This window comes from Rhipicephalus microplus, chromosome 7 (assembly GCF_043290135.1).
Source record: "Rhipicephalus microplus isolate Deutch F79 chromosome 7, USDA_Rmic, whole genome shotgun sequence".
NCBI lineage: Eukaryota > Metazoa > Arthropoda > Arachnida > Ixodida > Ixodidae > Rhipicephalus > Rhipicephalus microplus.
The window spans coordinates 37787246-37803684 of NC_134706.1; the positions used below are offsets into that span (position 1 = coordinate 37787246).

General features: G+C 46.1%; 1 protein-coding gene across 2 annotated transcripts in view; it reads right to left on the minus strand.

Moving 5' to 3' along the window:
- LOC119179258 (fatty acid synthase) overlaps positions 1–3983 on the minus strand; it is an 80372-nt gene extending 76389 nt beyond the window's left edge. The window contains exon 1 of one of the 2 annotated variants that reach the window (XM_037430328.2): positions 3874–3983. The gene's annotated coding sequence lies outside the window, so the exon portion shown is untranslated. Of the gene's footprint in view, positions 1–2245; positions 2332–3873 lie in introns of those variants that run through there. The other variant, XM_075869060.1, reaches the window with a different exon arrangement.
- Positions 3984–16439: the final 12456 nt, after the last annotated feature.

Below are 16439 nucleotides of genomic sequence, written 5' to 3' on the forward strand. Positions count from 1 at the left end.
CGGGGATTGTCTGAGAAGCTCCTGCGACGCTACTTTGGACCCTACAAGGTAGTCCGACGTCGTGGTGAACTGGACTATGAGGTCATGCCCGATGGCTTAACGTCATCCCAACGACGCCGTGCACGACCCGAAGTCGTACACGTGGTGCGACTTAAACCTTATTACACGCGCTGATTAGCTGTGACGCATTGTTAATGTAATTTATTGCATGTACTCTCTCTTATGTTCTGTCTTTAGCATCGGGACGATGCTTTTTCAGAGGGGGGTAGTGACACGTGCGATTCTTTTGGTTTACGAAGAAAGCCGCTATCACTTTCTGTTAAGCGCAACGCAGGCCGCGTTTATCTTGTATGCCACTCTGGAACGCGTTATGACGCGTGTATAAAAGACTGACACGTGCGGTTCTTTTAGTTTACGAAGGAAGCCGCTATCACTTTCTGTTAAGCGCAACGCAGGCCGCGTTTATCTTGTATATCACTCTGGAACGCGTTACGACGCGTGTATAAAAAGCCGGCGCAGTGCGCCACTGGGGGTCTTTTTTTTCCGTCGGCCGACGACTGTTCACGCCGCTGTTGCTGTGAGTTGTGTTTGGCCCTGTTTTGCTGGGCACAAGTTCGCCCAATAAACAGTTCGCCTGACACCGCCCTGACTCCTGCGTGCTTCCTCTCAAGTGCTGCGTGTATCACAACCTCGTGACAATATGTACATCGCTACCATATTTACACGGCTACGTCGGTCTACCTCATAATGTTTCGTTCGAAGGCAAGAAATCGGGCAACGGCTGACTCGCATACCGTTTCGCATGAAATATATTCTGACAATGTGCAAGAGCAGTCGGAATTTGTTTTCGACATTAGGCTAAAAATCACAAATGCCTGGCATGCCGAGCAGCCTATAGCGTGAGAGACTTGCTTCTCCGTTAAGGAGCCGTTCTGTTGGCTACACGTAGCCAGATCTGACAAGAAGTACTAATAAACAAACGTATAAAACATAAGATGCATTCAAAACCTGTTTAAGTATTGTGTCTAAGATAGATGTTTTGAAAATTATTCTATATTTTATGCTAACATGTCGTTTAATGGTTGTACAACTCTGTTTCCTGTCTGTAAATTTGTGTATGTTAAGGTTGCGTGGATTCACACTATATTCTGCTAAGGATGCAGACATTTCTAATCAGTCTTTGTTTTGCGGTATTCCATTTTTTAAAGTTTTATTTAATAAAGCACGTTCTCTGCCTTACCAGTGAACCAGCGACATCACGCAAAGCGCGCGCTCAGCGCCCCGCTCGTCGCCATGCGTTGGAGCTTCATCGAGCATTTTGCCTTACACGGCGCGGTCGACCATTCCCGTTGCTTTCGTTTCGCGCGTCCCTTGTGTTTGAGCAGCTCCGTAGGTGTCGTGCTGTGAACGTTTTCAGTTCGCGCTTGTCATGCTTGTTCTTTTTCGTGTGTCATTTGGGATTGAACAGCGTGCTCCATCGTTCGATCTGCTTGCTCTTCCTCGCGTGACATTCCAATCGTTAGGGCTGAAGCTCCTTAAGGTCGAGCTGCGTCCCCTCTCCCTCGGTGCGACACGTTATGGATAAGCATATCCATACGGATATCCATCTCCATATAGATATCCACATTCACACCGATAGCCACATAAATATTAATATGGATGCCCATATCCACATTGATATTGAAATCCATATGAATAATCATATGGACATCCTAACACTATATGTCCATTGTTTTTAATAAACAACTTTGTATGACTGTGATTAATTGATTGATATGTGGGGTTCAAAGTCCCAAAACCAATATATGATTATGAAAGAAGCCAAAGAAGCTGTAGTGGAGGGCTCCGGAAATTTCGACCGCCAGGGGTTCTTTAACGTTCACCCAAATCTGAGTACACGGGCTTACGACATTTCCGCCTCCATTGGAAATGCAGCCGCCGCAGCCTGAATTCGATCCCGCGACCTGCGGGTCAGCAGCCGAGTACATTTGCCACTAGACCACCGCGGTGGGGCTGTATAAACTGTGCCAACGTGTTGTCATGTCTTTGCATGATCGAGTGGGCAATATACGGGGTTAATGGTCTCCCGGAGCTTCGCCCACTCGTCATATCATTAACTTAGTGGATATGCTTGCGATGAAACTGTGACATTTTCTTTTTTTAACCTGAACGTGCGAGCGCCGACCGCCCAGTCTATAAGCGCCGTATAACGAAGCACCGATTTGAAATCAACGAGAATACGCACATGTGGCTGATACAGACTTGTGAATAGGTCAGGCTATTTCGGGAACCAGATTCCAGGACGCCGGATATCGGCGCTTATTGACTACGTAGTCAATGCTCCTGCGTTCAGGTGAAAAACAAAAGGGCGTCTGTACCTTTCTTTATAGGTCTTCTTGCTTTTATGGTACTTGTTCTATCATTCATTGTACCACGTGTCCCATTGCATTGTCTATTTTACGTGTACTGTGCCTATTGTGCTTGCCCCGATTGAGGCATCGCTGCTATCTGTTTACATCCGGTCTCGTGAGCACACTTTACCGGCTTTTGGCCAAAAATATTGATTATTAAAGAGACGGGTAAGTGGACTATAGCGTATGTTCATACGTGAAAATCGCCAACATAAAGTGCAAGAAAGCCTATCGGCGTTACGAAAGTGAGTGGGTGTGATTGAACAGGACGTTTCTGCAAGTTAACTGAGGGAAAGGGCAACTATGATAGATATGTGGGGTTTCACGTGCCAAAACCACGACATGATTATGAGAGACGCATAGGACAACGCTGACTCACACTTTCACCGCTACGCAAAACAGCAGCACAGTCACCATCTAGAAAATATTTAGTTGATCGAGCCTTCTGCACCAACGCTTCGAACGAGAAAGCCGCTCACAGATATATATATATATATATATATATATATATATATATATATATATATATATATATATATATATATATATATATATATATATATATATATATATATATATATAGGAAAAAATTGTATACATCAGGGCTCGTTTTTTTGTGTTTGACACAATAATAAAGAGGTCTAACATACAATAATGCCGAGGAAAGTATAGGCGAAGACCCAATTTTAATGCAAATGTGAATCAAGGAAAGTGGATGAAAGATAACTTGCTGTGGGCAGGAACCGAACCTGCGACCTGCGAATAACGTGTTCGATGCTCTACCAACTGAGCTACCATGGTGACTATTCCCTCCATCCGCTTTATTGGGCATATATGTGAAATAAACGTGGGTGTGTCGGTCAGTGCCACCAGTAGCCATGGCGGCGAGTGTGGTACACTCTTTGAGAGCCGGTTCGCTTGGCGTCACGTAGCACGTGGACCTATCACGAGCTTGCAGCTGACCAATAGTGCCTCTTATACAACCTAAAGGCACCAAGTCTGCCAGTATACGAGTTGATGAATTTGTACTCAGAATCGGGTGCACGTTAAGGAACCCTTGGTGATCTAAATTTCCTATGCCCTCCACTACAATGTCTATATTAATCATGTGGTGGTTTTGGGACGTTAAACCCCACATATCAATCAATCAAGTCGAGTTGATGATTTAAGGAAACAGGTGCTTACCCAATGATTTGTTTTTTCCGTGTTTGACACAATATTAATAAGATCGGTAGAGCATCGAACGCGTTGTTCGAAGGTCGCATGATTTGTTGCTTCCCGTGGCAAGTTATTTTTTTCATTCACTTTTCTTTCTTCACATTTGTATGACAATTAGGTGTAATAACTTACACTAGCCTTTCCTTGGCATTATTTCCTGTTAGATCTCATATATATAAGCTCTAAAAAGCATCGCGAAGCAGCACTTTCAAGAATTTGCTTAACAGGGCATGTCGAAACTTACGAAATTTGGCCGGCGACGTTGTGAGACATGTTCTCATAGAACAAACTTGGAGCAGTGTTGCTATGCAGACTGCGCGGAAATTCTCATTTGCGCGCTTTTTATGCGAGTTTTTTAGGTGACTTTCGTTAGCGATAGAGAGAGAGAGAGAAAGAGCAAAATGTTTCTTTTTTGTGTGTGTGTTAAAAAAGCTTGGAGGTCGGTCTGACTCAACTTTCTGGCCAGTGAACGAATATGATGTGTAAAGCAGCCAGGCATCATTGCCGCGGTAAAGGTACGCAAACCGACAAAAGCACATCGACAAAAGCACATCCTGTGGGGCACAGCTTCGTCACTTTTCAGGCACGGGAGGCAGCGCTATACAACGCACGCCGGGGCCTATTGTTGTTATCGGCGAAATATTGCAACATTGAAAGACCATGAATAACCAGTTATCTGATTTTTGGCCAGAGCAAACTCTGCACTACAGAATAAAGATACGAGCCAAACGCTTTCTAATAATTGATGGTTTATTAGAACAACACCAAATATACACAGGAGCTAAAAAGAGATCATGACGAAAACTGAACTCCTTTGGATATAATAAAAATGAAAACACGGCGATATTAGCGTACGCAGATGTTAAGAACTGTGCGCGTTGCGGGAACGCCACGTGATCAACGAGCAGCGCATGTAGGGCACCCGAGTCCCGTAGTTCTCACTTGACCATTTCAAATGACTCCGCCATTTTCACGATTACTCTGGCTGTTGTGTGCAGTCACCACGATGGTCCTACAAAGCTCGCGTGCATGGCCACACTGTGATACGGCGACCACGTTAGTTTCGAAAAGATGATCGGCATGCTCTCTCAAGCAGTCGTTGACACCTCCCCGTAAACCCGATGTAGGTGCTGTCACGGTGACAAGAGACTAAAGAGTTAGCGTACTCGGGATGTTGCGGAGGCGCTTGAAATGGTGAAAACAGCTGGCACGTGCTCTAGCTGCACTTCTGCGACCCTGGTTTAGGAGCAAATGGCTTTTGCGGAACGTGCGCAGCGTTGAACACCTGTGTATGCTAATATCGCTTGTTCGTTTCTTTCCGAAACGGAGCTGTCGAGATTTCTGTGTAAAGCCTTGCAGAGCCTACAGAAGACTATCGCCATCATGATCTAGTACGCGCGCTCTTTGTCCTCTTCCTCATCTTTCACTTCGCTCCCAGAACACGTAACGCCAATAAGTGCGGCCTCAGATCTCGAAACTGGAATGTCGTGCATCCATAAGATGCAGCCCCAGCTTCAACAACCATTTGGTGCAGTCCAGCGGCCATGGTCAGGCTGGTGGGTTCTATGGCTCGCTCGTCAATGGTGTCGCTGAAAGCCTCTTACAGATAATGAGGGAAAGGTCGCGTAGTACTGTAGCTGAGGTCTCTTGTGAAGAAAATCAGGCTGGTGGTCATGCCGTTTGCGCACAAGCTGGCCCACAACCTTAAGGGGGTCGCAAGCGGACATGGCGTTCCGTTCGTCTCTTCATCTCTTAGGAAGCTCGAAGGGCTTTGCTCTCAAAAATAAAATCAAAAAAAGGAAAAGAAATCGGCAATGTAACAGGATGTAGAACTCAGCATGGGCCATCGTAAACAAGACGTTCCGTAGCGGTATAGTCCACGTGATCCCTCTTACATGCGGCTGCTCCTGCGTAAACGACCTACTGGCAGATGTTTAATTGAGTGGATCAGGGAGTGTCACACACTTCGGGTGAGGCCCCTCCGATCCAACATCGACATGCGGCAGACTCGCAGGCTTCCACTTTACGCTTCAGCCTGCGACGCCTGAAAGGCCTCGAAGTGGCACATCCCCAAATTATTTGCGGGTCGGTCGACCCGTGCGGTGTTGCACGTGTGGTCATGAATGAGCCTGACCGACGTACTCATAGAGCAGACACGGAGTTTTGATTACACAAAAACAAGCATTTAATTAAAACAGGGGCAAAGACAGGAGATTTCAAAAGTAACAGAGGAGGAAAATATACGCGGGATGGAAAGAACAGCTATATAACAAAATATGCTAAAAAACACTACAAAAGATACAGACTAAAGACAAATACGCGGAGTATAATAAAGAAACAACAGGATGAAACTACAGGGGATACCAGGAAAATTTACGGAAAAAAAGGAAAAAAAAGCTCAGGCTCACGCTTCTGAGCTTCGACGTGCGACGCAGCGCACACAACTACAAATATTTGAAAAAAAAAGGCTGGTTATAATAAATTAACACTTTAAAAAAAGTAGTTCTATATGGACCAGGCCAGCTCTTGGTACACGTAGGGGAGTTTACGGGTGCCGCTGAAGATCTCGCCGGCTTTGTAGACGACGAGGGTGCCCGGAATTGCAGCCGTCTCATACGTTGTGCGGGTCACTCCATGCTCGCCGCCTACGCGAGACTCGTGACACCGACGACCGCACTTCTTGCTGGCTGTACGTCAACTCCCCATCCCGATGCAGTTCAAACTTTTTCAGGGGCGTACGCGTGCTCCCGTCCCATCTGGAGGTCATTTCCTTTTCTTTTAGACCGCACGAGCCCATTTCGGTACAGGTGCAGGGAAGACGAGGCGGCGCCATCGCTGGGTCGTTATTCGTCGGATGTCGTCCTCCCAACACAAAAACGCCCTTCCTAGGACGATGGGGCCCGCGGACGATACGAAAATTGCAGTCGTTTGTGACATGGAGCATGAGCGAGATGTTGAGCAGATAGATAGATAGATAGATAGATAGATAGATAGATAGATAGATAGATAGATAGATAGATAGATAGACAGACAGACAGACAGACAGACAGACAGACAGACAGACAGATAGATAGATAGATAGATAGATAGATAGATAGATAGATAGATAGATAGATAGATAGATAGATAGATAGATAGATAGATAGATAGATAGATAGACAGGCAGATAGATAGATAGATAGATAGATAGACAGATAGATAGATAGACAGACAGACAGACAGACAGACAGACAGACAGATAGATAGATAGATAGATAGATAGATAGATAGATAGATAGATAGATAGATAGACATTTTCAACGATAAGTCTTGTTTATCAGAAGTTAGCCATGGTTAATCACTTGACTTGACACTCCAGTCATCAAGTTTCGTGTAGTCCCCAGAAATATCAGCACCTCTTTTACATTGCTCATCACAGGCGCTTCTTCGCCGCAGTCCGAGAAGAACCGCAGCCCTATGCTAAAGCCGCGTTGCAAATAGAGTGACGTCAACGGAATCTTAGTCACAACGAAAGCAATCGCACAGCGTGTGTCTTCTTTTACCGAGTGTCACATGTGGGGCACTTAATAGCGTAAGTGGGCAAACTCGCTCATGAGACTTATCTCACAGGCTCCTTCAGTCCCAGATCGTGCCGCGAGTTTGTGTATTAGGGAGATTGGATGAGTAATACTTTGGTGATTTTGAATCCGGCTCACTCACTCACTCACTCACTCACTAAATCAATCAATCAATCAATCAATCAATCACCACTTAAAAATCGCAGCAAATCCATTAAGTGAAGATGATTGGTGGGGCGAAGCGAATTCGTCAGTCCGTCCGTGCTTCCGCCCGTCCATTCGTTCTTGCTTGCGTCCGTCTGTGCGTCCGTCTATCCGTGTGACCATTGGTGCGTCCGTCCATGCGTCTGTCCGTACGTCCGTTCTTCCGTCCGTCTGTCCGTTCATTCATTTGTCTGCCTGTCCGTCCATCCATGCGTCCACCCCTCTGTCTGTCTGTCCTTCCGTAAGTCCGTCCGTCTATCTGTATGTCCATCCGTCCGTCCATCTATCCAGTGAACACTCCAAGTACCACCATCTCACATCTTTTCATCATGTATTCATCATATACAAATATCATCATCCAGCGGTCATTCTAAGGACCGCTCTTTTGGGTATGTGCCACCAGTGGTTACGCACGACGACGAGGGACGCACAAGTCATGCCATGAGGAGCTTCGCCCCTAAAAGTAGAGGGCATGGGTAGCAAAGCTCTTGTGAACTTGACAAAGCTTCCTAGCTGATTACTGTTCAGCAAACAGTGACGTCACACAAAACTGGCGTACATAAGGCTACACTCTAAAAAATATCGAGTAAAAAGGGTGTATTTTTGTCCCACAACAATAATCGTCATCAGGCTTGCGTGCGCTTCCTTTCTTGAAAACTCGGCGCTGGCCACTTTCCTATCGAGAATGCATGTAACCCTGACAATGGACATGTCGATCGTGACCAGAATGTACCGGGCGCGGGGCGATAGCGCAAGGATGGAACGCAATATAGATGACGAATATTGTTTTGGGAAAAAAATACACCCTTTTTACTCGCTCTTTTTTCAGAGTGTAAGCACAAAGAGAGCATACATTCTAGAACGTGATCACCGAAAGTACACAACACGTACGCGCAGTTCAACGAATCAGGTTAAGTAAACATTTAGCAATTCTTATTCTCAGTTAGTCCGCTCGAGGAAAATATTGGTCCGCTCGGGGTAGCCCGCTCGAGGTAGACCACTCGAAGGAAATATTGGTGAGCCAGGGATTGAATGAACCCTAAGCGCAAGATATATTGCGTAAGCGAGTTAGCACCTTCATATTATTCATTTTGATGTACCTTACGTATTCAATGGAGGGCATTGAGTACGAGGGGGCCAACACACAAGGCGTGCGAGTACACACAAAACAAATTCGAAAATAGTACAGAAGAAACAATTCCAAACAATAAATTCAAAGAATTATTGTTGACCTATTGGGCTATCTAAATATGTTCAGCATTACCATCAACCTTATAGCTTACGTTCGGTCTCAAGAGTACGGACACAAATATGAATCTTTATTGATCATAGGTGTAAGATAAGAGAGGGGGTGGGTATGCCATGACTTCCTCCAGCGAGCTTTTCTCCGGACGTTCTTGCTAAAAACACGTCGCCTGAGTCGGGTGTTCTATAAAAATGTCCCAACTGGATCGAAACTATTATTGATATATATTTGATGGTACAATATGAAAGGTCTATGCTAGATCCCCAATTATTTGAGATATTGGCAATAAACAGCACTGACATCATGATCTAAATACATATTTTATTCTATCGGACTAGAATCGACTCTCTTAAGCTAACTCAGACTGAGGCCAAGCCGTCAGGCTTAATATTAGTGAGTTCGGTTGAGTAATTTCAGTTTGAGTGACTAGCGGTTGAATAATATTTTTGTAGAGTTTTTGTCCATGTGAGCCCTCCAAGTGAAATAGATTTCTCGAGGAAATACGAGTGAGCTTCAATATTCTAGCTGACCTATGCGTATAGGCGATCCCCATCAACTTGGAGTCTTAAAGGGCCCCTAAATCAGACCGAGTTCGAATGCGAGAGACATACTATCCTCTCCCTCGCCGTCGCTACGCCCCTCCTACGAGTGCTATCTCCTCCTCGCCACTTATTTTTTCATAAAACACGTGGAATGTCAGCACCAAAGCCAGTCGTGATTTTCGACTACACCCGGCTATGTCCGCTTACGCAGTCGACAGGCAACTTCTACTCTCACAACAAACAAGAGAAGCAACAAACTCCAAGACAGCCCCATCAAGCTGCGCGTCGCGAGAATTCATCACTGAAGATTAAACTCCGCCAAACATGTTAGAAGCAAGAACAACATCGTAAACCAGAACAGGAGTTTTCTTTCGTTTTCTGTGTTTGACTGGGGGTGGAGTCCGCTCCTCCAGCACATCCTTGCTCCTCAAAATTTCACTTGACTCTGCCCTGTTCATTTTCTCTTTTCTAATTGGCATTGTGTGCTATATGTTCATGGTGCAAGCTGGCGATTTCTTTTTCTTACCTCACAATTAAGGAAATCAGAAACGCAGGAAGCGATGTGAATTCAGTTTATCGCTAGCGAAAGGTACGCGACCCAGGGCAGAACGGACATTCGACTGCATGATAAAGCAGGGTAGGCAGGCGACAATGCGCAACGGATATCTCTCGTATATTGCAGAGTCGTCGACGAATTGTGCCACAAAGGCGGAAAACGCAGGGAGAGAATAACGTGGTTGTTCGTTATATTTTCAGAGGATGTTTACGATGGTCCTTGAAGCGACACGCAAGACACTGCGAGCGATAGGTCTACGAACGGAAATTCCACACGAGTGCATCTGTGGCGGATCGTCGACAGCTGGCGTTCGTGAAAACACGGCGAGTTGTTCGGCGGAAATACGAAACGAGAAAAACAAAATGGAACCCACATTCTGCATGTGCTCAGAGTACCACTGAAACAAAAAACAACAGAAAAAAAAACACATGCAACTGCGTAAGTGGTGCTGCCAACCCCATAATCGTCATTCGTTTCCGCAGATGTCGGTGGGATCGTTCGCTGTTAAAGTGTACCTTGCGGTGGTTGTGAGACTGCACCTGCGCTAAAGGTCGAGTATCAACCGATGTAAATTAATATGTATCCCGTTCTTGCAGACTATTGAACGTACCATTTGGGAAAGGGGAATGTCTAGCCAGCTGGTCTTAACTAAGCATTTTTTTTTTCGTCATCACATGATAGAAATCCCCTCCCCCATCGTGGTGGTCTAGTGGTTAAGGTACTCGGCTGTTGACCCGCAGGTCGCGGGATCGAATCCTGGCTGCGGCGGCTAAATTTTCGATGGAGGTGAAAATGCTGTAGGTCCGTGTGCTCAGATTTGGGTGCACGATAAAGAACTCCACGAGGTGGTCGAAATTTCCGGAGCCCTCCACTACGACGACTCTCATATGGTGTTTTTGGGACGCTAAACCCCACATACCAATCAATCTTTGAAAGTTACCTTTGTTAAGCGTCCAAATACGAGGGTGAATCCGTAGAAATAAGGATATGCATGTTATTGGTGCACATAATATTCGAGTTAATAGAAGATATCGCTAGACCATCGACTCGTAGGTCGCGGTTGCGATCCCGGCTGCAGAGGTCGCGTTTGGAGGGAGGCAGGAGGCCCGTGTACCATGCGATGTTGATGCACGTTGAAAACAAAAGACAGTCTAAATTTCCAGAGCCCTCCACTGAGGTGTCTCTCATGATCACATCGCGGTTTGAGACATAAACCTGATATATTACTAATATGACTGTCAATAATATTGTGGTTATGGGAAGTGATGCCCCAGTTTTTTATTATTATTAATATTATTATTATTATTATTATTATTGCTGTTGTTATTGTTGTTGTTCATAATCATTTTATAATTAGGAGCTGGCAGCTGCCACCGTGTAATGAGATCACCTCCTACGTCATTCCAACGGCAAAGAATGTGTCACACCAGGCGTCATGGCTACTAGCGGCGCTGACTGAAGCTTGATATAATTCATATCTGGGGTCTAACGTCCCATAACCGCCATATCTTTATGAGAGACGCTGTAGCGGAGAGATCAGGAAATTTCGACCACCTGGGGTTCATTAACGCTCACCCAAACCTGGCTGACTGAAGAGCTACCAGTATTGAATAGACATGTGGTCGAAGCAATTCTTACAACAATACTTGACTGCCTCGAGAATTCTATTGTTATAACGGGATAATTGCTACAAACGGGTTGGTTGCGAAACTTTATTGTGGTCCCGCAAGGCACGCCTCAGGGCGCAGCTGGCTACTTTCACGTTTGGACCTTTAGGCGAAGCCTATCGGCCGCTCCGCGGGCCTGCTGCACGGCCCAAAGTTGGTCGGCCAGGAGGGAGCTGCGTATAGGCCGCCTCCCACCTGACCGATGTAGTTTCGGGGTCAGTGTACATTGCCTTGCACACCCTGAGCATGTGCGCCAGCGTGGATACATCCCCACATGCAGGGCAAGCCATTGGGGAACACGTCAGGATAAATAGCGTGAAGGGATCTCAGGTTAGGGTACGTGTCGGTCTGCAGTAGCCTGAGCGTAAGGGCCTGTGGCCTATTAAGTTTTGGATGAGAGAGTGGATATGGTCTTCGCGCGAGGTAAAAATGTTTCGTTATTTCGTTGTACGTGGCAGGCGCGTCCCTCTTTCCGCAACCCTACAAACGGGTTTCCCGAAAAAAAAAAGAGCTAGAGAGGATGGCATGCTATTGAAAAAAAAACTATATTACAGGATGGACACACCCGTGTTTGTAATGAAGAGCTTTGTTAAATACGCCTGCATTCACTGCTTTCATTCGCCCTTTCCGGGCGAATAACAACAATGAAAAAAAAAACCGTTAAATTGATGAGATGGGGAGAAGGGAACGTATATTCGAAATCTCCGGAACAAGGGGAAGCGCTTGCCCGGGATTTTGCCGGCCCCCACTGAATCACGTCTCGAACACATGTGCGGCTTTCAGAACACGGTCGAGAGAGGTGCTATGAGATAGTCTTGCCGAGGCTCGCGCAACCTAGTGGGGTTCATGTGCTGCCTGCGGATATCTTAGCTCAGGGTAGCCCGGACGAGGGGGAGACGTAGAGCAACAACCAGCGCAGACTGCGTTTCTTTCAAGCTGTCTGCATAAAAAAAAGTATACGCAATCCACCTTTTTGGTTTTCTTGGACAGCCTGCTGGCGTTTTGGTAGGGGTCCGGAGAAGTGGCATTGCTAGAGAGAAGGCCTCCAAGATCAGTAGTGGTTTTGCTCCTTTTCAGCTATAGGGAAGGGTGCTTTGTGTAAAAGGCGGACTTCAGGAGAAAGGAGTGAGAGGGCTCTCTTTCCAAGCACTCTCCTGCAGTTGTTCACCTGTAGAATTGTTAACTCAAAGTGTTTGAAGTGAACAAGTTTACTTGTGTGTTTAGAATAAATTGTGGACGCTTTATAGCATATAGGAGAGCTGTGTGTTTAGAAAAAAGGGGTAACTATTTAGAATAGTCGCTACTCTACTATGGGAGCTGAAAGCCGTCCCTTCGTGGAACAAGAAACACCACTAAAATGTCACGCCACCCACGCACTGCAGTGGGTCGGTATGTTTATGTGATTCACTTCATACCTCAGCCCGAACGCCGACTCGCAAGTGTGTCGCTGGTTTCATTTCGCAAACTTGAACGTGCTGGTAAATTTCTTTTGGCATCGCTCTGAACCAAACGTATTGCAACTAGTAGTAACAACGACCCTTACCTTAAATTGCGCGCAGTGCTTGTGTTCGCCGACAAACATTACTTGCGAAACGGATCACGTAGAGCGCAAAAATATTTCACACAAGGCAAAGGAAGGGAGTAAGGGGAACACTTCGTCCCTTCGCTTATCCAGTGCATATATTTTTTTGTGCTAGCTACGTGATCAGTTGTGTATTCCCAACACGCCCAACTTCATACTATTGTCGATTACTTGCGGCTTGAGCGGAAGCCATCTGACCCGGCTGTCTTTCACAGGAGAAAGGGAAGCGCGCCGGCAAGCGATTCCACGACGAGCGGTTTTGAGAAGCGCCCAGGAATGTGGATAGGATTCTCTCGATACTAAACGCTATATCGAACGCTATAAAAAAATTAGGCCCCATATTTGCATGTTACACTGCAAATGTCGTCGAAAGACGATAGTCTTGCGTCTGGAGAGAATGAACAAAACGTTTATTTGATGTTCTGCGCAAGAAAATTGGTGAATGGTATTCTGGAGCCACTCCATTAGAGTGCCTCGAGCGTGCAGCGAAGGCGAACGAGCGCATCAAGTCACGTCACACGTGAGAAATGAGCGCTGTCTGGCAGTTATCTGCATTCTGGCTGCATTCTGGGTAATAGATAGCAAGCATTGCGCAACCGGCAATCACGCATTTTCTTCTCCCCATTTCTTTCAGTCTCTCTCATGTGCTTGCTTTCTCATTCTCTTTTCTCTCCTCCTCCCCCACATTGCCCTCCTCATACTTATTTTCTTTTTCCTTCACCTTGCTCTAGTATGCTTTACAAGTTTTAAGCCTTAACACAGCGCCGTCAAATGGAAAAGCATGAAAGTCAATAGCTTAACACATGGGAAGTCTGCTAATCTGTGAATACGGCGAAAGAAAAGTGTACAAGACTCGAGCTAATTGAGAAACGACGAAGCGGCCATAAATTAGGGTACTATGAAATCTAATTGGTGTAGGAACATGCAAGGCATACGCCAAAAAATAATTGGGGGAACCTTAAGCTTCTCTTTTAAGAGTTGAACGTGATATCAATATTCTGTTCTTGGTGAGTATATTTCAAACACTTAAAGTATAAAGTCTTTTAGAACCTGCTATGCACCCAGTACGCGGCCATAAGAGTCCAGTAGCCTGTGTGCCTTTCGTAGTGGGACTTTTCAGTCATTTTGATAATCCCTTGTTTTGGTGCCCGATGGCAATGTACGCTTGTAACACGCATTGTTGAGGCAATATTTCATGTTGTATTGTGATGCATGTATACAAGCCACGTGTGCTAGTAAAGCAAAAAAAATTTCTTTTACTGCATTTACAAGTGAAGACCAAAAAAAAAAGGTGGAGGCTTGGCTGTGTGGTAGAACGCCCGCTTGCCCCGTAAACGACCAGGATTCGATCTCCACTCAGACCCGGAGTTCTTATGATTTCTTTTATTTGCATTTTTTCGGTTCTTCGGTCACGCAAAGACAATATTTCGCTCATGATTGGAAAATCCTCCAACTACAGCGGCGCTGATGCCGGAATTTCTGCGAAACGAGCTTTAACGCTATTCGACCATTCCAGCGACTATAGGCGGCGCAACGGTACGTCAAAATGGCGGACGAGACGGTGACGTCACGAGCGTGCACGTCATCGTCGCAGAGCGTGAAGACGCGTTCATTGGTTCATGACTAGCGATACACAGAACTTGCGTTGCAGTTTGTTACCGTATGACAGCTTCGAAGCACGGCTACATGGCGCCGCCTGCGTTGCTGGAATCACTGAAGCGCGTTAATACACGCACAACGTTGTCATCCACAATTTTTACTGAATTGTGATGCGCTACTGGGCTTCTATTTCGGGTTGATCAGCAGCCGCGTTACATAAGCTTGAGAAAATTGCACCATCTCCCGTTAAAGGGGACCATTAGGTGATGCGAAGCAGCACGCTGGGTGCACAGCTTGTCTGCATCGATTTGACAAAGTGTTTCTGTTAATGTTGCGTATTTAGTTTTATCGTTTGGCTGGATCGACGCTGACGCTTGGCTTTAACGTCGCCGTTGCGTACGGCGAAACTTGCTTGCCGACGCTGGCATTGCGTTTGGGAATGTGGAGCCCGAGTTTCATCCGTCGCACTTGCCCGCTGACGCTGCCGTTTCGATAAGGCATGTCGAGCCCGCGTTTCATCAGCCACAGATGTTAGTTGGTGTGTGAAGCGGAGGCAGCGCTCACGCCACCCCCTTTACCTCACCTCTTCGCACCGCTCACGCTGGAGAGCGGAGAGTTGGCACACGCACAGTAAGGCTGGTCACGTCACGCGCACAATAAATGGAACTTCGCCAGAAGATGCAATATTTACGAAATGCAGAGCTTTGAGCTGTAGCCATGACGACTTCATAAGAGGCCACAAATTTATCTCTGGGAAAATTAGACCAACGTATATATAGGTGGAATAACAGACTATTGCAATGGCGGTATCTGCACCATGTAAAACGTAACAGTGTCTAGGTAGCAACTTACTCGGCGTACCGCAGGTGAGCGGGCCATGAAGGAGCACCCACGATGGTCATTTTATTTACTGCTACGAATCAGACAATGAGTGACATGAACTGGCATTGTCTTCTTTAAATCGCACATTGATATAAAAGAAATTTCAAAGTGTGTCTCATTATTGTTAGCGTATTTTATTTCCTGTCCTATGGTGCGCTATTTACTTCATGCTGTTAGGACACAATAAAGTAAAGCTTCTCAAGGCGGAGAAGGAATAAACTTTATTCGATGGACAAAGCCAACCGCAGAGTCGTTTAATGTGCCCCGCCGCGGTGTTCTAGTGGCTAAGGTACTCGGCTGCCAACCCGCAGGTCGCGGGATCAAATCCCGGCTGTGGCGGCTGCATTTCCGATGGAGGCGGAAAAGTTGTAGGCCCGTGTGCTCAGATTTGGGTGCACGTTAAAGAACCCCCAGGTGGTCGAAATTGCCGGAGCCCCCCACTACGGCGTCTCTCATAACCATATGGTGGTTTTGGGACGTTATACCCAACATATCGATCAAATCGAGTCGTTTAATGTGGCTGGCAGCATAGATTGTCCTGGATACCGTGGGCCAGGCCTGACATCTAGGCCCTGCTGGCCAGACATCACGGGCCTTCAAGGCTTGAACGTGTACGCTGGGCGTGTACGGAGTGCAATACAGTACTGAATATTCAGTGCGTTAAGCAAGTTTCTTTCCACACTCTCTTGCAATACGGCACAGTGTATTCGCTGCACGACAGAATTTGTAGTCTTCGTTGCACGAATAAGATTTAGAGTGGCTGGTTTCATTGCACATGACTGTAAATGTCAGTAATCTTGCCCCTTTGACTTTGCCAGTATATGGCCTGCAAGTACATCCTGTATGCCTTTTCGACATCTTTTTAATGAGGTTTCATGAGTAAATTCTTAACCTGAAACGTGCTCATTAAAACCCTTTATATTTTAGTCTCCAATCTCTTACGTTGTCGGTTGATCCATGCTCGATACGCGATCC